Here is a 27,093-nt window from a genome sequence, read left to right as displayed (position 1 = left end):
CTCATTTTGAAAATGCGGTTGTTTGCTTTAAATCAGGGGTGCAATCAGGACTCGATGGGAACCAAAGCTCAGTGCGTCACCTCGCAGTGGGCGCTCACGGGAAGACTACAAATGAAGCTGCGCAGGGTGATATGGGCTGGACTAGTTTTGAAGTGACGGAAGCTCGCAGTATTGTTGAGTATGAAGCACGACTGAGGGATATGGAAGAAAGTAAATGCGCTGGGAGAGGGTTGAGGCATCTGTACAGGAAAAAAATATTGATCCACAGTGGAGGAAAAGAACTCGGAAGCCTACCAGCAAGTATGCGGCCTGTAGGGTGGCAACACAGCAACAAAGAATGTCAAGCAGAAAGCCAGAGAGGGAGAAATATTCTCATGGTTGGCGGCAATGAAAAATAAACCTGCCATGAGTAACGGCTTAAGAGGAAAACATGACATCTTGAAAGAGACAACTTATGATAACTCAAAGGGAAGCTAATTACTTTTCGAAGCGACATCAGGAAGCTTTAGAACACGCACCTATAAAACAAGATATAAGAAGGAAGAAGAAGCAAGTACTTGCTGCGGTAAAGCTTGGGAAACGATGGAGCATATTTGTTAGAATGTGAAGACGTCTGCTCAGTGGTTCATTTAGGCACCACTGGCCTCTTTGAAGCCCTTGGGTTCAGCGAATGCAGGGGAAAAGTAATCATGTCCACAACAGAGATTAGTAAGAGGCCATTTGAAGATTGGTGGAAGAAAAGTAGGGAAACGAGAAAAAACGGAGACGTGCAAAAGTAGAGTTCACAATAGGGGGTCAGAAAATTTGGTTGTGGGAGTGCATTTTGCTTTTTTTGTTTCTTTGTCCTTTTTTTAAACCTAGGTAGGACATTAGGCTGTAAAATAGCAAGAGCTTAGTGGAGCAACCCATCGCCCCGTTCTTTTATTTATTTATTTATTTATTTATTTAAAGATACTGCAATCCCATTACGGGATTTTTGCAGGATGGGGATACATCATTATGACATGATTAGCAGGAATATCAAAAGAAAAATTACATGTACTAGTAAAAAGACAATGCAGATATCATGAAATAAAAGATACGCTTCGAGTACAACTGAATCAACACATCCACTGCAAGTGCAAATATAACAGAGCGAAAAATAAAAAATACACAATATGCGACATAAACAAATTCAGGGATGGCTAGAAAAAATGAGTATTTAAAGTAATTTTTGCGGCTAGTGAAGGGGGTAACTGTGAGTGCATGCCGTTGCCTGTTGAAAGGGAAATAATCTCAGAAATATCTACGCTGTAGTATCCCTTATTGAGTTGAAACAAAAATTTTCATCTGAGAACGCGATTTCTTTGGGTTAGAGTTGGCAGATTGGTTCTGCTTAGCAAGGCTGTCATCGACGTGCGCCCAAAGCTGTTATATATATAACTAACCACACGTTGTGAGTACCTTCCACTTTATTCATACCTTTTTTAGTGAAACGGCACCATATTATGGATCCGTAATCTAAAAGTGGCAGCACAATTGCGTTAAATGCAAGAACGCGAACTTCAGGTTTTGTCAGTCTCAACGCCCTCCTGAGAAAGAAAAGCTTTTGATTGGCGGAATTGCATACAGTGTTGATGTGTTTGTTCTATCTAAGAGCTTTAGAAATCCAAATGCCAAGATATTTTATGTGCGCAACCTGAGTACACGCTGAGTACTGGAAGTGCAGATTTCTAAGTTAGCGCGAAATTTTCATGAATAAGAATTTGTCAAAATTGATAGCCATTCGCCAGTCATTACACCACTTTCCAACTTTTTCAAAGGCTTCATTTAGTCGTAGTTGGTCACTGACGCTATCTATTTCTCAATACATTACACAATCATCCACATATAATCTAATTTTCACCGGAATGTCATTAACGATATAATTAATAAAAAGTATAAACAACAGTGGTCCGAGCACCGAACCCTGTGGAACACCAGACTCAACGGGAAGCCTCCGAGAGGCATGGTTTTTGAATGAAACGTATTGATATCGGTTTGAAAGATGTGCAGAAAGCCAATTACATATTTTGGCATTACCCAGAGTAACATCAAGTTTGTGGAGTAGCTTTTTGTGGGAAACCTTGTCAAGGCGCTCGCGAAGTCCATGATGATTGCATCGACCTGCTTACCTGAATTTATTGCCTTAGCGAAATCGTGTACAGTAGTTACTAATTGTGTGCATGTAGAGAAACCCTTTCTGAAGCCATGCTGATGGCACGATAATATTTTATTCTTTGAAAGGAACTCAGTAAGGTGTTTATGTATTATATGCTCCAGAAGATTGCATAATGTTCAAATCAAAGAGATAGGACGATAGTTCAAGACGTGCTGCTTATTACCATTTTCGAATATAGGTCTCACTGCTGCCGTACTCCAGTCGATCGGAATCTCGTCTTCATATAGTGATCTAGAAAAGAGCATACTCAGATATTTAGAGACCCATGGCGCATAACGCTTTAAGAATTTATTTGGCAAACCATCAGGACCGGGTGATTTCTTAATATCAAGGTTAAGGAGCATGTTAAGTATTCCATTCTCTTCAATAGTAACGTCAGACATAGGGGGGTATGAAGCATGAAAGTATGGCAATGAACCATTGCCTTGCGTAAACACAGATCTAAAGCATAAGTTAAAAGCATCTGCTATTACTGCACTATCATTACTCAAAACACCATTTACGACAAAAGCAGCATTAATTTGCTTACTGGGAGACATTAGCCTCCAGAACTTTTCAGGAGATGTTGAAATAAATTTAGGAAGTTTCTCCCGAAAGTGGATTTGCTTCTCTGAAGAAAGTTTCATTTTGACCCTGGAGGAGAGTTCGGAAATTTTAGTAAGCAAAGCGTCCAAGTCTCTTGCTGTACATCTTTTTGTCTTCAGGCGCTTTATTCGTCTTCTTAACTGCAATGTGTCTCGTGAAATGGAAGGAGATTTGCCTTTCCTTTTCTTTAGCATGCAAGGGACAAAGCGTTTGATGCAATCATTTAAAAGATCTTCAAATTGATGCCACAGTGTATGAATGTCTGCGCTGCTGCCTTGAAATGAGTCAAAACTAAACGAAAGCATATCCAATATAGGGGCATCATCAGCGCGCGAGAAGTTGAGCACGGAAGTGACATCAACAGATTTCTTCACAGACGCCCGAAAGGGTCAACAACACAGCAGAGTGATCGGAAGTTCCAGGCAGTACTTCGCACTTTGCTTGCCCCGTAATAGATCCACTTAAGTAAAAGAGATCAAGGATGGAGCAGCAGTTACCTTATATTCTAGTGAAACTGTCAACTACTTGCCGCAGATCAAAAGAAAAAATCATATCAAACAAATGTTCTTGTAGGCTCTCATTAGAAACGTTTAGTGTGAAGGTTGACCAATCCATGTTTGGCATATTGAAGCCTCCGCCTAGAATTAATCGATAACCAGGCTTCATATGAGCAATCAGGTAACTTTGCAAATGAGCAAAGAAATTAAGCGAGGAATTAGGTGGCCGGTAAAGCGCTCCCAATACATAATTGTGCTATAATAAGCTTTACAGAATATGCTTTTAATGTTTGGTATATCTGGCATTCTCATAATATTAAAACACTCCTTGAACAGCAAAGCCATACCCCCACCTTTGCTCCCTCGAACTTTCCTGTGCGCATTGTACCCGCGAGGAGCAAATTCGTTATCTTTGATAGAATGATTTAACCATGCTCCCGTGAGAATAATTATTTCAGGGTTATGGGCCACCAAGATTCCCTCAAGTCCTCTCACATTGTTAACCACACTCCGGCAGTTCACGTTTAGTATATTGTCACGTGGTCGTGACGTCAAAGAACACAGTAGCAATACTGTGAACGACAAAACTAGCTTTTATTGGGCGAACCTGTGCCCACAAAACAGGCTACACTTATAGCACAACGATAGCGGCGAACACGCTCGGGGATCGTCGAAAATCTGATCAGTGGGTCAAGCGCGTCGGCTTTTATACAGTAGTCATCGAATTTTCCAGACTAATCGTCGGGACCCGCATGCTTTCTACAAGGTTCTGCACCATTCGCGTCAAGCGATGAAATCAGATAACCCAAGGTTCGGTGACAACAGACTGCGGATAGAAGCATCGATAAATTTCCAGAAACTTCGGACAAATGCAGGGGCGGCCCGCGCTGTGCTATAACAATTCTTAGGCGGCAAAACATGTCGCCCGATAAAGACAAGTACACGTGTCAATACCCCCCTCTTAAAAAGCATCGACCCGATGCTACATACAAACGAAAGAAAAACACCCGTAGCAAAGAAAACAACAAAAATAAGGAATTTCGTCAGCGTCCGTAAAAGGATTTAAGGCGCACCACGTGGACCACTTCAGATCGTGCGCGGCGCCGCTGTGAATGCGAAATGCCGTCTCGCACGTCCAGAGCGCCAATACGTCGGATGACATTGTAGGGTCCGAAACAGCGTCGGAGTAGTTTCTCACTGAGTCCTCATTGGCGTATCGGGGTCCATACTCAAACACGGTCACCGGGCTGGTACTCGACGAAGCGTCGTCGGAGGTTGTAGTGTCGGCTGTCAGTCCTCTGCTGGTTCTAGATCCGCAGGCGTGCGAGCTGTCGGGCTTCTTCGGCGCGCTGGAGATAGGTAGCGACGTCAATCTTCTCCTCGTCAGTGACGTGCGGCAGCATGGCGTCGAGCGTCGTCGTCGGGTTCCTGCCGTAAACCAACTTGAACGGCGTGATCTGTGTTGTTTCTTGTACCGCCGTGTTGTAAGCGAATGTTGCGTACGGCAGGACGGCATCCCAGGTCTTGTGTTCGACGTCGACGTACATCGCTAGCATGTCGGCGACGGTCTTATTCAGCCGCTCCGTAAGCCCATTCGTCGGCGGATGGTAGGCCGTTGTCCTCCTGTGCCTTGTCTGACTGTATTTCAGAATGGCTTGGGTGAGCTCCGCTGTAAAGGCCGTTCCTCACTCGGTGATGAGGACTACTGGGGCGCCATGTCGCAGCAGGATGTTTTCGACAAAGAATTTCGCCACTTCGGCTGCGCTACCTTTCGGCAGTGCTTTAGTTTCAGCGAAGCGGGTGAGGTAGTCCGTCACCACGGCGATCCACTTATTTCCGGTTGTTGACGTCGGAAAGGGTCCCAGCAAGTCCATCCCGATCTGCTGGAATGGTCGTCAAGGAGGCTCGATTGGCTGTAGTAATCTTTTTTTTTTATTGCGATGAAGGCTTGCCCTTAAGGCATAATTGTTGGAGAGTATATGTGTATTATATGTGTGCTGTGAGGCCTGTGTTGTGTATGAATTGAAGCAGTGTTTTGTGAAATCTGTTATCATGTATCCAGCGGTCATAGCTGGTTGTCACACTGTAGCGGAGGCCGGCTTGCAGTAGGTGACGCGAGCGTTCCGATTGTAAACCCGTACATGTCCATATTAGGTGGTATGCATCTGATTCCACCACAGGAATGGAGCAGTATGGACATGTAGTACCCAGTGGTAAATGCGACCAGTTCCACCTTGAGACAACAGCCGGTGTAAGGGCCACCCCGGCCCGAAGCCTCCTAAGCACAACTTCCTCCGCCCTAGTAAGGTGAAGGGGGAGGGAGCAGACACACGGTGGGATAAGAGCGCGTGTGTCCTGCCGGAGAACATTTTTACGGGCTCGCAGCGAGTTACGGGGTTGGGGTGGGAGGGGAATAGGTGGAGGATCAGGATTAGGAGGGCAGTGTGCCTGCTGGTCAGCAGCAATGTTGTGAGGGTTCGCTGAATGGCCTTGAATCCAGTGTACCTTGACGCAAGTAGCTGTCTTACTATTTATAGTGTGTATTCTCTCGCACATTTCCATCGCCTTATCGACCTTCTTGAGTTCCTGAATAGCCGCTAAAGAATCCGTGAAGATGTCTAGTTGCTTGATGGTAGGCAGCTTAGATGTCGCATCTTGCATAGCGTCGTGGATGGCTTGAAGTTCCATTACTAGAGCGCTGGCTTCCGTAGATAAATAGCGCTGGTGGCCGCTGATGAAATTATGCGTTGTACTCAGGAATGATGTCCTTCCGCCGTCTGGGAGAATGGCAGCATCCGTATAGACTTTGCAGGTGTTAACGCATGATGCATCGACGATGTTGTGTTCGTCAATAGTACCTGTTGTATCGCTGCGTCGTAACTTCGTTGGCTTATTAGTTGTGATGCTGGTGAATTCCCAGGGAGGCATTGCACAGGGCTGATTGTCAATCTGAGAGCCGCGGTGAAAATTAGCATGCAGCGCAGCGACAGCCGGAATAAGTTGCTTTTTTATTTCACGTGCTTTTTCACGTTGCAAAATTAGCTCTGCAATTGTGTTGAGCTGGGCATGTTCCTGTAGGGCTGGTATCGGAGTGATGCGGGGCAGTGCTGTGATTGTGCGCATAGCATCGCGATTAATCGTCTCCAACAGTGCTAGCTGTGCCAACGTCAGCCGTTGAAATTGTGCTTGATATAAAATTCGTGGCTGCAAGACTGCACGCACCAACCGTCGAGCTACGTCAGTACGAGCTCCAGCTGCTTTTGCTGCAATGCGACGAATAAGGTGAAGTGTTTTTGTCGAACTCTGTTGGTTTTACGGAGCCAGTGTGCACCACTGCCGGATTGGTGAATATCGAGACCCAGTATGCGGACCTCAGAAGCCTCAGGGATTGTTACTGCGCCGAGTCTAAATGTAAAGGGGTGCTGCGTCATTCTTGTGCGTCCTTTCTTGTTGGCCACCACAACATAGCTTGATTTTTGGGCGGAAATGTCCAATCCTGCTTTCCGAGCGTAGTTGTTCAGCACATCAAGGGCTTCTTGAAGCTGTTGAGTTTGTCTAGATATATCTTTATGCACGGACCACAAAGTGACGTCATCTGCATAGATTAAGAACCTCACATCTGGAATCCGATGTAGTTGCCAGGCTAGAGGTATTAGAGCAACGTTGAAGAGAAGAGGAGCCAGAACCGAACTTTGTGGGACTCCTCTGTTCGATGTGAAGTATCCTTCTTGCCTTCCATCTACTCTAATCGCAAATGTGCGATTCTGAAGGAATGAGTAGATGAATCTTATCACCCGCGGTGGAAGTCCCAGGTCGATGAGGTTGCATATAATGATTTCATGGTCTATATTGTCATAAGCTTTCGTTATGTCTGTTGCTACTACCGTGCGCACAGCGTGACTGTGTGGAGAAACCTGTAAAACATCGTCTGATAAGATAGAAAGTCCGTCTTCAGTTCCCAAGTAAGAACGGAATCCAATTTGAGCAGGATGATATTTATCGTGGCGTTCAAGCCACCAGGAAACTCGTGTGGCCAGCATCTTTTCAGCGAGTTTGCAGACAGTTGAAGTTAGTGAAATTGGGCGTAAGGATTGCAGGCTATTTGGAGACTTTCCTGGTTTCGGAATCGCGACAACAATTGAGTGCTTCCAATCAGGTGGAACGTTTCCAGTCTCCCATACTTTGTTAATAGCCTGAAGAAGTGCGTCGAGAGCTGCTCCTTCCATGTTCTTGAAAACCTCATAAGGAATACCATCGGGACCAGGTGTTGTTCGTTGCTTCGAAGTTTCAATCGCCGCTATTAGTTCGGCCATGGTGAAAGGGCTGGATATATCGGATATGGAAGTTGTGTCACACTCATCAATTTCGGGGCAGTTTTTAGGTGACGCTTGATCGTATTTCGGGAAAAACGCTCTAGCAGCGTGTTCTGCAAATTGATGCGGCGAACTCTGCATCGCTAACCTAACGCTCGCTGCAGGGTCAGGTTGCTTATGACCGCGTTCCATTGACCGGAACGTGCGCCAAAGTGCTCTGTTTCCAATGCCCGATCCAAGATTCTCGCACCACTCATACCATCGTCTGTAGTAATCCCGCTGGCCTTGTCGGCGGTGTGTTGCGTCGCTGACAGTCACGGCATGTTCTGACATAACGGGCGACGTCGGCGGTCAGGCGCGGCCAATAATACCTTTCCTGTATCCTCGAAAGTGTCCGGGAAAATACGAGGTGTCCAGCTGTCGGATCGTCATGTAGGGTGTGCAATACTTCTGGACGAAGTCCTGACGGGACAACAAGAAGGTAGCTGACGCGGACTGGTAAGAAGTTCTTCTTCACGAGTAGATTGTTTTGAAGCGTGAAGGAAGATAACCCGCGCTTAAATGCCCTGGGGACAACGTCGGTCATCATCATCATCATCATCATCATCATCATCAACCTGGTTACGCCCACTGCAGGGCAAAGGCCTCTCCCATACTTCTCCAACAACCCCGGTCATGTACTAATTGTGGCCATGCCATCCCTGCAAACTTCTTTATCTCATCCGCCCACCTAACTTTCTGCCGCCCCCTGCTACACTTCCCTTCCCTTGGGATCCAGTCCGTAACCCTTAATGATAATCGGTTATCCTCCCTCCTCATTACATGTCCTGCCCATGTCCATTTCTTTTTCTTGATTTCAACTAAGATGTCCTTAACTCGCGTTTGTTCCCTCACCCAATCTGCTCTTTTCTTATCCCTTAACGTTACACCTATCACTCTTCTTTCCATAGCTCGTTGCGTCGTCCTCAATTTGAGTAGAACCCTTTTCGTAAGCCTCCAGGTTTCTGCACCGTAGGTGAGTACTGGTAAGACGCAGCTATTATACACTTTCCTCTTGAGGGATAATGGCAACCTGCTGTTCATGATCTGAGAATGCCTGCCAAACGCACCCCAGCCCATTCTTATTCTTCTGATTATTTCTGGCTCATGATCCGGGTCTGCCGTCACTACCTGCCCTAAGTAGATGTATTCCCTGACTACTTCCAGTGCCTCGCTGCCTATTGTAAATTGCTGTTCTCTTCCGAGACTGTTAAACATTACTTTAGTTTTCTGCAGAATAATTTTTAAACCCACTCTTCTGCTTTGCCTCTCCAGGTCAGTGAGCATGCGTTGCAATTGGTCCCCTGAGTTACTAAGCAAGGCAATATCATCACCGAATCGCAAGTTACTAAGGTATTCTCCATTAACTTTTATCCCCAATTCTTCCCAATCCAGGTCTCTGAATACCTCCTGTGAACACGCGGTGAATAGCATTGGAGAGATCGTATCTCCCTGTCTGACGCCTTTCTTTATTGGGATTTTGTTGCTTTCTTTATGGAGGACTATGGTGGCTGTGGAGCCGCTATAGATCTTTTTCAGTATTTTTACATACGGCTCGTCTACACCCTGATTCCGTAATGCCTCCATGACTGCTGAGGTTTCGACAGAATCAAACGCTTTCTCGTAATCAATGAAAGCGATATATAAGGGTTGGTTATATTCCGCACATTTCTCTATCACCTGATTGATAGTGTGAATATGATCTATTGTTGAGTAGCCTTTACGGAATCCTGCCTGGTCCTTTGCTTGACAGAAGTCTAAGGTGTTCCTGATTCTATTTGCGATTACCTTAGTGAATAGTTTGTAGGCAAGGGACAGTAAGCTGATCGGTCTATAATTTGTCAAGTCTTTGGCGTCCCCTTTCTTATGGATTAGGATAATGTTAGCGTTCTTCCAAGATTCCGGTACGCTCGAAGTAATGAGGCATTGCGTATACAGGGTGGCCAGTTTCTCTAGAACAATCTGCCCACCATCCTTCAACAAATCTGCTGTTACCTGATCCTCCCCAGCTGCCTTCCCCCTTTGCAAATCTCCTAAGGCTTTCTTTACTTCTTCCGGCGTTACCTTTGGGATTTCGAATTCCTCTAGACTATTTTCTCTTCCATTATCGTCGTGGGTGCCACTGGTACTGTATAAATCTCTATAGAACTCCTCAGCCACTTGAACTATCTCATCCATATTAGTTATGATATTGGCGGCTTTGTCTCTTAACGCTTACATCTGATTGTTGCCAATTCCTAGTTTCTTCTTCACTGTTTTTAGGCTTCCTCCGTTCCTGAGAGCATGTTCAATTTTATCCATATTATACTTCCTGATGTCAGCTGTCTTACGCTTGTTGATTAACTTCGAAAGTTCTGCCAGTTCTATTCTAGATGTAGGGTTAGAGGCTTTCATACATTGGCGTTTCTTGATCAGATCTTTCGTCTCCTGTGATAGTTTACTGGTATCCTGCCTAATGGAGTTGCCACCGACTTCCATTGCACACTCCTTAATGATGCCCACAAGATTGTCGTTCATTGCTTCAACACTAACTTCCTCTTCCTGAGTTAAAGCCGAGTACCTGTTCTGTAGCTTGATCTGGAATTCCTCTATTTTCCCTCTTACCGCTAACTCATTGATCGGCTTCTTATGTACCAGTTTCTTCCGTTCCCTTCTCAGGTCTAGGCTAATTCGAGTTCTTACCATCCTGTGATCACTGCAGCGCACCTTGCCGAGCACGTCCACATCTTGTATGATGCCAGGGTTAGCGCAGAGTATGAAGTCTATTTCATTTCTAGTCTCGCCGTTCGGGCTCCTCCACGTCCACTTTCGGCTATCCCGCTTGCGGAAGAAGGTATTCATTATCCTCATATTATTCTGTTCAGCAAACTCTACTAATAACTCTCTCCTGTTATTCCCAGTGCCTATGCCATATTCCCCCACTGCTTTGTCTCCAGCCTGCTTCTCGCCTACCTTGGCAATAAAGTCGCCCATTAGTATAGTGTATTTGGTTTTCACTCTACCCATCGCCGATTCCACGTCTTCATAGAAGCTTTCGACTTCCTGGTCATCATGACTGTATGTAGGGGCGTAGACCTGTACAATCTTCATTTTGTACCTCTTATTAAGTTTCACAACAAGACCTGCCACCCTCTCGGTAATGCTATAGAATTGCTGTATGTTACCAGCTATATTCTTATTAATCAGGAATCCGACTCCTAGTTCCCTTCTCTCCGCTAAGCCCCGGTAGCACAGGACGTGCCCGCTTTTTAGCACTGTATCTGCTTCTTTTGGCCTCCTAACTTCACTGAGCCCTATTATATCCCATTTACTGCCCTCTAATTCCTCCAATAGCACTGCTAGACTCGCTTCACTAGATAACGTTCTAGCGTTAAACGTTGCCAGGTTCATATTCCAATGGCGGCCTGTCCGGAGCCAGTGATTCTTAGCACCCTCTGCTGCGTCGCAGGTCTGACCGCCGCCGTGGTCAGTTGCTGCGCAGCTGCTGGGGACTGAGGGCCGGGGTTTGATTGTTGTGTTCATATAGGAGGTTGTGGCCAAGTACTGCACCAGGGTGGCCAATCCTGCTCTGGTGAGGGAGTGCATTACCGGTTCTGGTCACCGGGGTCAGGCCACACTCCAGGCCTGTTTGTGCAATTTTTTCAACACGCGGATTTTTTTTTAAAATCTGGTGGAAAATTGCCGGCACAGGGATTCGAACCACGCACCTCTTGCACGCGAGGCGGGTGTTCTACCTCTACGCCACCGCTGCCAACGTCGGTGTGCCCTTCCAAATATTCGACGAGGCATTTTAGCTCCGGGTCTGCCCGTTGCTGTTGAGCGAAGTATTCCGCGGTTATCATACCAAAGAAGGCATCGTCATTCTCGTCGTCTTGCGGAGGCGGGTCAATGGGGGCGCGTGACAGGCAATCGGCATCGGAGTGTTTTCATCCGGACTTGTAGGTTACAGTGATGTCGTATTGTTGTAGTCTGAGGCTCCACCGCGCGAGTCGTCCTAAGGATCCTTTATATTCGCTAGCCAACACAATGTGTGATGGTCACTGGCGACTTTGAATTGCCTGCCATAAAGATAAGGGCAAAATTTAGCTGTAGCCCCAACGATGGCGAGGCATTCCTTTTCGGTCGTAGAATAGTTGCCTTCCACTTTTGACAGCGACCGGCTAGCGTAAGCTATCACCTGTTGGACTCCGTTCCTCCTCTGGATGGGAACGGCACCGAGGCCTAGGCTACTGGCGTCAGTATGGATTTTTGTATCGGCGTAGTCGTCGAAGTGCGCAAGTACCGGCGGTGACTGCATGCGTCATTTGAGTTCTTCAAATGCGTCGGCCTGCGGCGCTTCCAACTTGAACTCAACACCACATTTAGTTAGATGTGTCAATGGCTCGGCGATGCGTGAAAAGTCCTTGACAAAGCGTCTCTAGTAGGCACACATGCCAAAGAATCTACGCACTGCCTTCTTGTTGATTGGTTGCGGGAACTGTGCGATTGCAGTTGTATTTTGCGGGTCTGGACGGACACCAGATTTGCTGATTACGTGGCCTAGGAACAGAAGCTCATCGTAAGGGAAGCGGCATTTTTCCGGCTTCAGTGTAAGCCCTGACGACTTGATGGCCTCTAGTACTGTCGCAAGCCGCTTGAGGTGATCGTCGAAATTTCCGGCGAAGACGACGACGTCATTCAAGTTATCGAGACAGCTTTGCCACTTCAATACTGCTAACACCGTGCCCACGACGCGCTGGAACGTTGCAGGCACCGGGCACAGTCCGAATGGCATAACCTTGAACTCGTAGAGGCCATCTGGGGTGATGAAGGCAGTCTTTTCGCGATCTCTTTCATCGACTTATATTTGTCAATAGCCAGACTTGAGGTCCGTCGACGAGAAGTATTTAGCGTTGCAGAGCCGATCCAATGCGTCGTCTATTCGTGGGAGGGGTTATACGTCCTTCTTCGTGATCTAGTTTAGCCGACGTAATCGAAAACGTAGGGCTCCGTCCTTTTTCTTTACCAGGACAATAGGGGATGCCCACGGGCTTTTCGACGGCTGGATGATGTCGTTGCGCAGCATTTCGTCGACTTGTTCTCTTATAGCTGCACGTTCTCGCGGCGAAATTCGGTAAGTGCTCTGGCGGAGTGTTCTAGCGCACTCCTCGGTGATTATGCGATGCTTGGCGACTGGTGTTTGTCGAATCCTAAATGACGTCGAAAAGCAGCCTTTGTATCGTCGGAGCAGACTTCTGAGCTGCTGTTGCTTAATCACGGGGAGACTTGGATTAATATCGTAGTCTGTTTCGGGAACCATCGTCGTCGGGGAAGATGCGGCAGAATCCGAGAGGACAAACGCATTACTGGTTTCTAGAATTGCCTCGATGTACGTGATCGTCGTGCCCTTGTTGATGTGCTTAAACTCCTGCCTGAAGTTTGCCAGCAACACTTCATTTTTCCCTCCATGCACTCGAGCGATCCCTCTTGCGACGCTAATTTCACGGTCTAGCAGTAGACGTTGGTCGCCTTCGATGACGACTTCTACGTTAGTGGGTGTTTCGGTGCCGACCGAAATAACAATGCTGAAGCGAGGCGGGATGCTCACTTGATCTTCGAGCACGCTCAAGGCGTGGTGACTACGAGGGCTCTCCGGTAGTATCGCTTTATCTTCCGACAGTGTTATTGACTTCGACTTCAGATCGATGATTGCGCCGTGTTGGTTCAGGAAGTCCATACCGAGAGTGACGGCTCGTGAACACTGTTGGAGGATAACGAAGGTGGCAGGGTAAGTCCTGTCATAAATGGTTATTCTTGCCGTGGAGATTCCAGTCGGCGTGATGAGATGTCCTCCAGCCGTTCTAATTTGAAGGCCTTCCCATGCACTTTTAACTTTCTTCAACAGGGCGGCGATGTGTCCACTCATTACAGAGTAATCGGCCCCTGTGTCCACTAAGGTGGTAACTGTGTGGCCGTCGAGAAGCACGTCGAGGTCGGTGGTTCTTTGCCTGGCGTTGCAGTTAGGCGTCAGCGTCGGATCACGGCTGCGTCGTGTTGAACTGAAGCTGGAACGTCGCGTCGTCAGGTCCTCTTTCGTCGTCGTAGGCTTTGCTTCCAGACTTCGCCGGGACGGCGGCATGTCGTTATGGCATCGAGGTAGTTTCTTCGGTGTCTTCGGCGGCGGTGGAGGATCTTCGTTAGTTCGACGAACAGCAACCGCACCTCCATCGGTTGCTGCTTTTAGTTTTCCGGATACGGGATCGCTGACCGGCCCCGGGCTGAGCCAGTGTATGGTCGGCGCTGCGGCGACAGGTAGCGGCCTGGTGATCGCGAACGCGACGGTCATCGAGAGCTCACTGAGTGGCGGTGAAGTAGTCTGCGATATCGGGAGGGCGTTCGCCTTGCTGCGGGCGCGGAGCGCTCACGGCGAAACCTCGCAGTCGCATCTCCCGGTATGGGCATCGTCGGTAGACGTGACCGGCTTCTCCGCGGTGGTAGCAGAGCGGGCGGTGGTCAGGAGCGCGCCAAACGTCTGTCTTCCTCGGGTAGCTGCGCTGGGCGACGGGTGGGCGTGCTGGCGGCGGCGGTGGTGGTCGACGGAATGGCGGCGTTACCCTGGCACGGTCGTGGAGGGGGACACTGACGGCGGGCGACGGCGGCATAGGTCATCGCTTCTGGTTGGGGCTGCGATGATTGTGGTTGTACCTCGGGAACCTTCGAGAGATCGCTCGACTTCTTCTTTGACAATTTCAGTGATTGAGGCCACTTGAGGTTGCGACGAAATGAAGATTCTTTTAAGCTCCTCTCGTACGACTGCCCTGATGGTCTCGTGCAGGTCGTCGGTGGCCATTGATTGAATTCCGGCGTAGCTTGTTGGCTTGGTGTGGAGGTCGAATTGCCGGTTCCGCAATTCCACTGTCTTCTCGATGCTCGTCGCCTCACGAAGAAACTCGTCGATGGTCTTCGGTGGCTTCTTATCATTCCGGCGAAAATTCCTCCTTTAAACCACGCATCAGTAGGCGGAATTTCTTCTTCTCGTACATTTCCGGGTCGGCATGGCTTAACAGACGGCTGATTTCCTCAGTGAAGATCGCGATCGTTTCATTCGGCAGCGGCCCTCTGGTCTCCAGTAGAACTTGGGCTCGCTCTTTTCGCACGATGCTTGTAAATGTTTGCAGGAAGCCGCTTCGGAACAGGTCCCAGGTCGTCAAGGTGGGTGCCCGATTCTCGAACGACGTCCTGGTGGCATCCTCCAATGCGAAATAGACCTGTCGCAGCTTGTCGTCGCTTGCCCAGCTGTTAAGCGTACCGACCCTCTCATATGTTTCCAGCCAGCTTTCCGGGTCCTCAAATGTGGAACCGCGGAACGTCGGTGGTACCCTGGGCTGCTGCAGCACAATGGAGGATGCTGGGGCTGCCATTGGGGTTGCCTTGGCGACAATCTTCTTGGTATTCACAGGTAGAAGTCTGTGCTCCGGGGGCAGCTGTGGAACACGGTGGCTTGCTCGATGGTCCGGGATTACGTTGGTGTTCTCCTTGCCGTCCGGGCTTGGATCACTGCTTGTGAAAAAAGAGCACCTCCCCCAGATGTCATGTGGTGGTGACGCTGAAGAACACAGTAGCAATACTGTGAATGACAAAACTAACTTTTATTGTGCGAACCTGTAGCCACAAGACAGGCTACACTTATAGCACAATGATAGCCGCGAACACGGTCGGCGATCGTCGAAAATCAGATCCCCGGGTCAAGCGCGTCGGCTTTTATAGATCAGTCGTCGAATGTTCCAGATTAACCGCTGGGACCTGTGTGCCTTCCAGAAAGCTCTACACTACTCGCGTCGCGCATACATGCAATCAGATTACACAAGTTGCGGTGAAAGACCGTGGATGGAACCATCGATAACATTCCAGAAACTTTTTTACATGCAGGCGTGTCCTGCGCTGTGCGATAACATTTGTTAGGCGGCGAAACGTGGTCGCCCGATAAAGATAAGTACACGTGTCATTACCCTGCCACCTTCGTTATCCTCCAGCAGTGTTCACGAGACGTCATTCTCGTTATGGACTTCCTGAACCAACACGGCGCAATCATCGACCTGAAGTCGAAGTCAACAGCGTAGTCGGAAGATAAAGCGATACCGCCGGACAGCCTTCGTAGCCACCATGCCTTGAGTGTGTTCGAAGATCAAGTGAGCATCCCGCTTCGCTGCAGCATTGTTATTTCGGTCAGCACCGAAATCCACACTGACGCCCAGTAGCCTAGGCCTCGGCGCCGTCCTAGTCCAGAGAAAAGATGGACATGAGCACGTGATAGCTTACGCTACCCGGTCGTTGCCAAAAGCGGAAGGCAATTCTTCTACGACGGAAAAGGAATGCCTCGCCATCGTTTGGGGTACAGCGAAATTTCGCCCTTACCTATATGGCAGGTGATTCAAAGTGGTCAGCGACCATCACGCGTTGAGTTGGCTAGCTAACTTAAAGGACCCTTCAGGATGGCTGGCCCGGTGGAGCCTCAGACTACAAGAATATGACATCACTGTCACCTACAAGTCCGGACGAAAACACTCAGATGCCGATTGCCTATCACGCACCCCCATTGACCCGCCGCCGCAAGATGACGAGGATGACGACGCCTTCCTTGGAATAATAAGCGCGGAAGACTTCGTCGAACAACAACGAGGGCACCGGGAGCTAAAAGCCCTAGTCGAGTATTTCGAAGGGCACACCGACGTTGTCCCTAGGGCATGTAAGCGTTGATTGTCTTCGTTCACGCTTCAAAACAACCTACTCGCGAAGAACTCACCAGTGCGCGCCAACTACCTTCTTGTTGTTCCGTCGGCACTGCGTCCTGAAGTACTGCACGCCCTACATATGACGATCCGACCACTGGGCACCTCGGTTTCTCCCGTACGCTATCGAGGATAGAAGAAAGGTATTACTGGCCGCACCTAACCGCCGATGTCGCCCGTTACGTCAGGACATGCCGAGACTCTCAGCGACGCAAGATACCACCGACAAGGCCAGCGGGATTACTACAGCCGATCAAGCTTCCTCACCGACCGTTTCAGCAGATCGGGATGGAATTGTTGGGACCGTTTCCGACGTCAACATCCGCAAATAAGTGGATCGTCATGGCGACGGACTATCTCACCCGCTTCGCTGAAACTAAAGCTCTACCGAAAGGCAGCGCAGCTGAAGTGGCGAAATGTTTCGTCGAGAACATCCTGCTGCGACATGGTGCTCCAGAAGTGCTCATCAGCGATAGAGGAACGGATTTTGCAGCAGAGCTCACGCACGCCATTCTGCAATAGAGCCAGACAAGTCACAGGAGGACAACTGCCTACCATCCACAGACGAATGGTCTCACGGAGCGCCTGAACAAGACCCTCGCCGGCATGCTAGCAATGTACGTCGACGTCGAGGAGAAGACGGGGGACGCAGTCCTGCGGTACGTAACATTCGCTTACAGCACGGCGGTGCAAGAAACAACACAGATCACGCCATTTAAGCTGGTTTACGGCAAGAACCGGACGACGACGCTCGACGCCATGCTGCCATAAGCCACTGACGAGGAAACCCTTGACGTCGCTGCCTATCTCTAGCGCGCCGAAGAAGCCCGACAGCTCGCCCGCCTGCGGATCAAGAATCAGCAGAGGACCGACAGCCGACACTACAACCTCCGACGACGCTACGTCGAGTACCAGCCCGGCGACCGTGTTTGGGAATGGCCTCCGATACGCCGGCGAGGACTCAGTGAGAAAATACGCCGACGCTATTTCGGACCCTATAATGTCATCCGACGTATTGGCGCTCTGGACTATGAGGTCGTGCCAGACGGCATTTCGCATTCACAGCGGCGCCGCGCACAATCTGAAGTGGTCCACGTGGTGCGCCTTAAACCCTTTTAGGGACGCTGACGAACTTCCTTATGTTTTTTTTGTTACGAGTGCTTTTGTTTATTACTTTCGTTTGTTTGCAGCATCGGGTCGATGCTTTTTAAGAGGGGGGTAATGACACGTGTACTTATCTTTATCGGGCGACCACGTTTCGCCGCCTAACAAATGTTATCGCATAGCTCAGGACGCGCCTGCATGTAAAAGAAGTTTCTGGGTTGTTATCGATGTTTCGGTCCACGGTCTTTCACCGCAACGTGTGATCTGATTGCATGTATGCGCGACGAGAATAGTGTAGAACTTTGTGGAAGACACGCGGGTCCCAGCGGTTAATCTGGAACATTCGACTACTGATCTATAAAAGCCGACGCGCTTGACCCGCTGATAAGATTTCCGATGATGGCGGACCGTGTTCGCCGCTATCATTGTGCTGTAAGTGTAGCCTGTCTCGTGGGCACAGGTTCGCCCAATGAAACGTAATTTTGTCGTTACAGTATTGCTACTGTGTTCTTAAGCGTCACCACCACGTGACATTATACGCTTTTTTATGCATTATTTAGTGGTAGTTAATTGGCAGTGAGCGGATACACACAACGTTACATATTACAAAAAGTTTTAAGTTACATATTTTAACACACTGTACATGAGTTTCCAAAAACTGAGAACAGATTGACAAAGTTATTGGGTTACAGTTTGTTTACTATTATGGACGGTGAAATAATAAAATGTTCCCCTTTTACCCCCTCTTCCCCTTTCCTCTCCCGGTCCACAAGCAATAAAGTACAGGTTATACACGTAGATTACCATACTACACTTATGTGCTGCATATATCCATGAACATGAATGTATCAACGTAAAAGAGAAAAAAAGGAAAAAAGCGGGTTATAATATATTTATGTTGCAACAATCACTCTCTCAAACACTGTGTTAGTAGCAATTCCTTCACACGGTTTTTGCAGGCGTTTCTTGTCATACTGAAATAAATGTTATCTTCTAGCTTATTTAGGATTGTTAGTACTTGGTACCTGGTTGTTTGTTTACCATATTTCGCCCTTGTATTTAGGGCCCGTTTTCTTTTTGACCTCATATCGTAAGGCACTTCATTAATGTTTTCGTGTATATATAGTGCATTTTTATATATAAACTGTAGTAGTTTAACGTCATAAACTTCATTAGCTTTATGCATACGGTATTTAAAAAATAATGGTAATGTGCTTACTTTATGACATGGTCCCTGATATTTTTCATATATGTGCAATATTTTCTTTTGTAGAAAAATGAGCCTGTTGTAGTTAGTTTTTGTTGTGGTACCCCATACCAATATGCCATACGATAATATGGAGTAGAACAGTCAAGTATATAAGTTTTGTTTCAGCCAGATAGATATTAGGTGTGAAATTTGATACAAGCATCAAACAGATCGGGAGAGTTCGGTAGCTAAATTAATAATGTGTACATTCCATGAAAGGTGCTCTTGGAACCAAACACCAAGAAATTTTGCTCCTTAACCCTGGTTAAAACTATATCCCTACTTAGTGGTTTGTTAAGTGCACGAATTAATAGGTACTTTGTTCTCGCTGTGTTAAGCTGCAGCCTATTTTCCCGGCGCCAGGCCGCGAGGAACGCAAGGTAGGTGTAGACCCTTCTTTCGAAATCTGTTAGATCTGTGGACTTAAAAAGATATTAGTATCATCGGCATGCATAATAAGCTCAGGAGAGTTGGGTATAGTTACAATGTCATTAATGTAAACAAGAAATAAAAACGGACGTAATTTTGACCCCTGTGGAACTCCTTGTGTTAACTTTAGCTGTGATAGTGTGGTGTCTTTTATTTCCACGATTTGATAGCGCTCACTCAAGTAGTTTTTAACGAGCTCTAGTACAACTTCCCGCACGCCATATCTAGACAGTTTGTGCAGTAGGATATCGTATTTTATTGAGTCAAATGACAATGACAATGATGTTTATTTGCATCAGTACATGACGCGAGGAGCATGCAGAAAAAGCTGCCACATGGACAGCTTGACGAAGCCGCAGGCCCCCGCATTGGCAAATGCTTTCTTTAAGTCGAGAAATAAACCAAGTGTTAACTTTTTAGTGTCAATGTTTGTAATTATGCTATCTTTAATACAGCACAACGCTTCTACAGTTTATCTATTTTTTAAAAAATCCATTTTGGCTACTACACTAGATTTCGTTTTTGCCAAAAAATAATAAATCAGCCTTTGGTTGATCACACTTTCAAAGATTTTGGACAAAATGGGGACCACCGATATCTGTCGGTAATTCGATAAATTATTTCTATCACCTCCTTTAAATATAGCTCTTACTCGTGCAATTTTAAGTTTGTGGGAAAACACCGGTTGTTAGCATGAGCTTAATAATGTGAGCAATTGTCCCAAGGTGAGATATTTCTTTTAATTATTTAGTATTCTTTAATAATTTTATTAAGGATATAAGTTTTAGTAATTACCTAAAGTAGTAAACGAAAGCGCATGTAGTCCCTCAAACAGAGTACTACTCGAATGATGCGCTGGCGAAAAAATTTCTAATGCACAAACACCGCTTTTGTAGATGGAGTAACGGTATTAAGTAAATTGCATGTGCTTAGCCCAAAAATACGCATCCGTCCGGTGGCAGAGAAATGACATAAATATAAAGACCATAGCAAACCCAAATTAAAGATATTATGCACGCATGAAAGTGTAACAACTGCACGAAAGCTTTTTAGAAAAAGCGCTCCTTTGGACTTTCTGACGAAGGGTATACTACTATTAAACGTAATATTCAATTTTTTTTTGAAGATTGAAGATTCATTTATTTCTCCAAGAGAAAAAGGCCGGGGACAAAAAGCTGCCTTGAAGCAGCTTGACGGGGTCCGGGGCCCCGTCAAGCTGCTTGACGGGGCCCTGGACAAGCTATTTATTGCAGGTAATGAATTAAATAGCTTGGTCGTCAAGTAATATACGTCATTTCGTGATAGTATATGATAGTGATGTTTAGTGGTATTTTAAATACTTCGGTCGTTTAGTGATATGTGTTATATGATATTGACACGTCGACTTGTTTATCTTTTACGGGTGAGCGCTTTTCACGGTCTAACGAATGTTATTGCTCTGCGCGGGACGCGCCCACATGTATCGGAAGTTTCTCGAATGTTATCGATGGTTCTGTAGACACCGAAGCTTGTGTAATCTTAATGCATGTGCGACGCCGCTTGTGTCGAACTTTCGGGAAGGCAAGCGGTCACCACTGATTACTTTGGAACGTTCGATGACTCTTGCATAAAAGTCGACGTGCATGACAGGCAGATGAGGTTTTTGACGATCGCCGACTGTGTTTGCCACTATTTCTGCCCTTGGAGTGTAATTTGCTTTTGAGAGCACAGGTTCGCCCAATAAAACGCTTGTTTCGTTACTCGCAGTTTCGCTGCTTTCTTCACCGTCACTACCATGCGGCATCTGGTGTAGGTGCTTTTCGTTCATGTACCAGGCGCCCCCAAATTCAGTTAAGTTCAGATCATTTTCTTGAAAGACCCCCGATTTCAGGGGTATTACATAAGGGGTGGGTACATGATTCGAATTTACACTCGTTCAAGTAACGTTCAAGTTTAGGCGCGCATATATATACATATTCACAGTATACATATTCAAGTATATTCACACATGTATACACACATATCACCACCTATATATGTAGACATACTTACACGCATGTAAATACAAACAGCAAATATGAGGAAAAATCATACACAGCGTAGTTGGAGATGGTCAGTTACCTGTCGTAAAAATACGGATGGGCAGATTAGTCGACAATGGCAGGAGGCCGGCCGTTCCAGTCTGCCGCCATGCGAAGAAAAAAACGAGGCTAAAATGTTGATGTTCGTGAACGTCGAGAAACCTGCTGCGAGTGGCTGGTCCGGTATGATTTGCGCGCTGCGGGCGTGATATAGGGTGCTTGATGAAGGGTATGACTGAAAAAAATTTGTGGTAAAGACAAAGGGAAGCGATGTGCCAATGTAAAACGAGATTCGTAAGCCCAGATATTGATTTCAGTGACGTGACGCTGATGTCACATGAATATGACGAATGTATGAATTGGGCGGCACGGTTTTGTACCATTTCAAGGGCGTCGAAGAGATATGCTTGATGCGGATTCCAGTCTGCTAAGGCGTATTGTAGTTTCAGTCGTGCAAGTGATGTTTAGGCAAGTAATTTTACGTGATTGCGGGCTTTCCGCAAATGACGTTTTACGAAACCTAAAGTTTTGTTAGAAGCTGAAATGATGGTATACACATGTGTACACATGTTGAGGTCATCTGAAACAGTGACATCAAGGTATTTATAAGTGTCAATTGATTCTAGAGCCAAGTAATTGTGTACGCAAACGTGCGAGGTATATGGCTGCGGGTGAACGACATGATTGAGCACTTGTTGACGCTTGGTGTCATTAATCAAGCGGTATACCATTCTGAAATATTAGCAAGGTCACATTGTGGGGTTATCTGATCCGAAGCGTTAAGTACGGTGTGGTAGATAACACAGCCATCCCTGAAAATGCGCAGATTACAGGATACATGCAAAGGTAAGTCGTTGATATAGATTAAGAATAGGAGCATGCCAAGAACCGATCCATGGGGGACGCCTGACGTTACTGGAACCGGAGCGGATAGATGGTTATTTAAAACATATTGTGATCGATGAGTAAGAAATTATGTAATGCATGTTAAAACAGTAGGATGTAAATTTAGCTGGAAGAGTTTCGCATGTAATCGTTGGTGAGGCACTTTGTCAAACGCTTTAGCATAATGAAGAAAGATCGCGTCATCTGTACGTTACCATCCAGATTATTATGGATGTCATGTAGAAAAACTGCAAGCTGTGTTTCACATGACAACCCCATGCGGTAGGCAGGTTGCGAATGATGGAAAACGTGATTACTGTGAAGAAAATTTATCATGTGGGAGCCGATCACATGCTCCATGATTTCACAGGGGACGCTTCTTAGAGAGAGAGGGCGGTAAATAAGTGGGGAATTTCTGCTACCTTCCTTGAAAACCGAAATGACTTTCCCTGTCCCCCAGTCGTCTGGAATGACACCAGAAAAAAGTGACTGTGAAAAAATTAGGGTGAGAAAAAGTGAGACGTTGTGTTTGGTGTTTTTCAAGATTTTGGTATTAATTTAGTCCATTCCAGCTGAAGATGAGAATTTAATATTTTCTATTATGGATAAAATTCGATTTTCACAGAAATTGATCGCTGGCGTGTCACAATGAAAGTCAAAGGTAAACAGGTGGGTGCGGTCACTTCATCAGGAAAGACTGTAGCGAACGTGGTGTTGAACAAGTTGGCGCAATCCATGTCCGTAATGCTTTCATTCAGATCACTGGTGATTACGAATTCTCGTGGTTCGTCGTCGTTCAATTGCTTTCCAAAACTGATTGGGATTAGTTTTTAGTAGCTTGCGCACTTCTAAGTGAAAAAAAAGAGTGATTTGCTTGATGTAGAATAGTAAGGTAGTTTGTATCTGCTTCATAATATTTCTCCCATGCATTTGGTTGTTCTCTGAGTTTTGCAACCCGGAATAGGCGTTCCTTTTTATTTTCAAGTCTTTTTAATGTTATCGTAAAGCATGGTTTGGGACGACTCGCTGTGAAACTTAGTTTACGTACAAATTTATCGGTTAATTCCTTCAGCTTTTTTTAAAGCGTGTCCTATCGGCATAAACATTATGGTAGTTGAAGGTTGTCTGAAATGTGGGATAAAATGTGCAAAGGCCCTCATTTGTCGCTTCATAATCACCTCTGTCGTATAGCTGTATCGTTTTCTTGTACATTTCGCACTTTGTTGGTCAAAAAGAAAAACCGGCATGAATTACTTTGTGGTCGCTGATTTCGTTGAGGTAATAGGTGTATGAAAGGCTTTCGGGGTTGTTGGTTAATATTATACCTGATGTATCCTGTGAAACCCGTGTTGCTTCAGAAACTAGCTGGGTCATTTGAAAATTGAGGCAGATATCGAGAATGTTGCTGGCTTCAGTTAGACCTGTCGATGAAGACAAATTTTCAGTGCGCTGGTCCATTTGCGGGAAGCTAATGTGCATTTGAGTGAGCAGAAATAAGCTGACACAAAGTTTGGTTAAGCTGGCTGCGAAATTTAAGAGTGGCGTGGGGAGGTCGGTAACATACGTCTAGTAGTGCGGTCTGTGTGCGTGATTCGATAGTCACCCCTAATACTTCCAGCTATGACTGAATATTGATGACTGCACAAGACAATAGTTCGTGGAATGCAATCAGTACACCGCCACTGCGCGTAGATGCACGTTCATTGCGGTGCACACAAACGTTGGGTAAGTCCGATAGCACTTCAGTATCGCTCACGTCGTCAGTGAGCCACATTTCGGTAAGCATTAGTAGATTACTCCAAGTGGACAATACAATGCATACGTGCAATGCAATGCATACATACGTTCACGTTTTTAAAGAAAACTGCGGATATTATTGTAAATTGCAGAGAGTGAAAGAGCATCGCTAGGGACAGCATATGCTCGGTTCTTTTGTTTCCTTTTTTTAGGCGCTTCGGCTGCTACGATAATTCTTCGAAGCTCTTTGTACTGTCGTCAAAGATGTACCGGTTTTGGTACATATGCAGCGCTTTGAAGCGGACGGCAAATGGCGTGTTCTTGCTTTTCGCAAAAGCAATCAGTTCTTTATGGGCATTTTGCACTGGGCAGGAGAAATACTCTATACCATAACTTGCCCCTTTAAGCATCCGGCCATTTGACAGTACTGCAGTTTTGGTCTTGTGTAATGCAAGCTTCACTATTATGAGCCTACAGCTGGACAGCGGGAGGGACGGCCGAGGCGATGTGCGCGCTTTATATCTTTTGGTGCCAAGGTTAACTGTAAGTTATCGCGGCAAAGGTTTGTGACAAACTGCTCTGTCTTTGTAAATGTTTCCGAGGAGGAGCGGTCGGGGATGCCGTAGAAAATTAGGTTATTTCGCTTTGAATGGTTCTCGGCGTCATCCATAACCGTGATCCAAACCCGGACCGTAAAGAGAACACCAACGTCGTCCTGGGCCATCGAGAAAGGCGCCGGCTACTACAGCTGCACCCGGAGAATGGGCTTCTACTTGAGATGACCAAGAAGATCGTGGCCAAGACAGCCCCAATGGCAGCCGCAGCATCACCCCATCGTTCTGCAACAGCCGAGGGAGCCGCCGACCTTCAGCGGATCATTGTTTGCGGACCCAGAAAACTGGCTGGAAACATACGAAACTTTCAACAACTGGAACTCCTACGACAAGCTGCGGCTGTGCAGTTGGCCTTAGAAGACGCCTCGAGGATGTGGTTTGAAAACCGGCAATTGACATTGACTACATGGGACCTGTTGCGCAACGGCATCCTGCGGGCCTTCACGAGCGTCCTACGCAAGGAGCGATGCATGCAGCTGCCGAAAGGGAGCATTGCAATCTTTGCGCAGGGAATGACTCGCCTCTTCCGTCAGCCAACAGCCAACAGTTCGGAGAAAATGAAAGTTCGGTTCCTGATGCAGGGTGTCAAAGAACAACTATTCGCCGAATTGATACGCAACCCACAAAAGACAATCGCTGACTTTGTTTCAGAGGCCAAAACAATCGAGAATACGCTTGAAATGCGCACGAGGCAGTACAACCGCCGTGCGCTGTCAACAAACTGCGCCGAAGCTCAAGCGCTACGTGACGATGACCTGCGCGAGACGATAAAAGGGGTCGTACGGGAAGAGCTGCACAAGTTCTGCCCCAGGTAGCAGACCCACGTGGCCTCAGTCATGGACATAGCAAAAGAAGGGCTTCAGCGGTCACTAGATATACCAGGAGTTCCGGCATCAGCACAACCCCAGCCGGAAGCGATGACCAACGCCAGCATCGCCCACCGTCAAAGTCCACGCCACCGCCGCCAGCTCGCCCGCCCGTCGCCCAGAACAGCCGTCCGAGGAAGACGGACATGTCTACCGCCGCTGCGCATACCACGAAATGGGACTACGAAGGTTCGCCATCAACGCTCCTTGCCCGCAGCAAGATGAACGCCCTCGCAATATCGCCGACTATCTCGCCGCCACTCAGTGGAGCCCTCAACGACCGTAGCGTTCACCGTCAACAGGCCGCTGCCTGTCGCCGCAGCGCCGACCATACACTGGCACAGCCCAGGGCTGGTCCATCAGACCATATCCGGAAAACTAAAAGCAGCAACCGACGGAGGCGCGGTTGCTGTTGTTCACAATGACGAAAATCCTCCGTCGCCGATGAAGACGCCAAAAACACTATCTAGACGAGATAACAATGACACGCCGCCATCCCGACGAAGCCTGTAAGCAAGGAATGCGCCGACCAAGGACCTGATGACGTGACATACCAGCCACACGTCAACGTGACGCAGCCGTGACCCAACACAAAGACCTAACTGCAACGCACAAAAAAGAAGCACTGACCTCGACGTGCTTCTCGATGGCCACGCTGTTACCGCTTTTGTAGACACAGGAGCCGATTACTCCGTCATGAGTGGAGACATTTGAAGAAAGTTGAAGAAAGTTAAGACTGCATGGTAAGGCCCTCAAATACGGCCCGCTGGAGGACACCTAATAATGCCGACCGGAATCTGCGCTGGAAGAATTACAGTTCATGATCGGACCTACCCTGCCGTCTTCGTTATACTTCAACAGTGTTCACGAGATGTCATTCTTGGCATGGACTTTCAGTACCAATACGGCGCAATCTTCGAGCTGAAGACAAAGTCAGTAACGCTATCCAAAATCAAGTGATACCGCCGGAAAGCGCACGTAGTCATCATGCCTTGAGTTTACTTGAGGACCAAGTCAACATCGCGCCTCGTTCCAGCATTGTCATTTCTGTCAGACGCGAAACACCCGCATACGTAGAAGGCGTTATCGAAGGCGACCAACCTCTACTGCTAGAGCGTTAAATTTGCGTCCCAAAAGGGATAGCTGGCCTTCACGTAGGGAAAGTGAAAGTAGGGCTGACAAACTTCAGCCAGGAGTTCAAGCACACCAGCAAGGGCACGACAATCACGTACGTCGGGAAAATTGTGGAAATCGGCAATGCCTTTGTCCTCTCGGATTCTGCCGCATCTACCCCGACGACTATAGTTACCGAACCAGACTTCGACTTAAATTTAAGTCTCCCCATGATTAAGCAGCGACTGCTCAGAAGTCTGCTTCGACGACACAAAGACTGCTTTTCAACGTGATCCAAGATTCGACAGACACCAGTCGCAAAACGTCGCATAATGACCAAAGAGTGCGCTTGACCACTCCGCCAGGGCCCTTATCCGAGTTTCAACGCGAGAGCGTGAAGCTGTAAGGCAACACGTCAACGAAATGCAGCGCGACGACACCATCCAGCGGTCGAAAAGCCCGTGGGCATTTTCTGTAGTCATTGTGAAGAAAAGGGGCGCAGCCCTCCGCTTCTGCATCGGTTATCGCCGACTGAACAACATCACGAAGGACGTATACGCCCGCCCACGGATAGACGACGCATTGGACAGGCTCTTCAACGCTAAGTACTTCTCGTCGATGGACCTCAAGTCTG

The 27,093-nt window shown here is 47.2% G+C and overlaps 1 protein-coding gene across 1 annotated transcript in view; it reads left to right on the top strand.

The window, feature by feature from the left end:
• Positions 1-27,093, top strand: part of LOC139052990 (uncharacterized) — a 95,810-nt gene that overhangs the window by 13,138 nt on the left and 55,579 nt on the right. The window lies entirely within an intron of this gene.

The sequence above is a fragment of the Dermacentor albipictus genome, unplaced genomic scaffold, assembly GCF_038994185.2.
Source record: "Dermacentor albipictus isolate Rhodes 1998 colony unplaced genomic scaffold, USDA_Dalb.pri_finalv2 scaffold_51, whole genome shotgun sequence".
NCBI classification, from domain to species: Eukaryota; Metazoa; Arthropoda; class Arachnida; order Ixodida; family Ixodidae; genus Dermacentor; species Dermacentor albipictus.
This window is presented reverse-complemented; position numbering and strand designations above follow the sequence as displayed.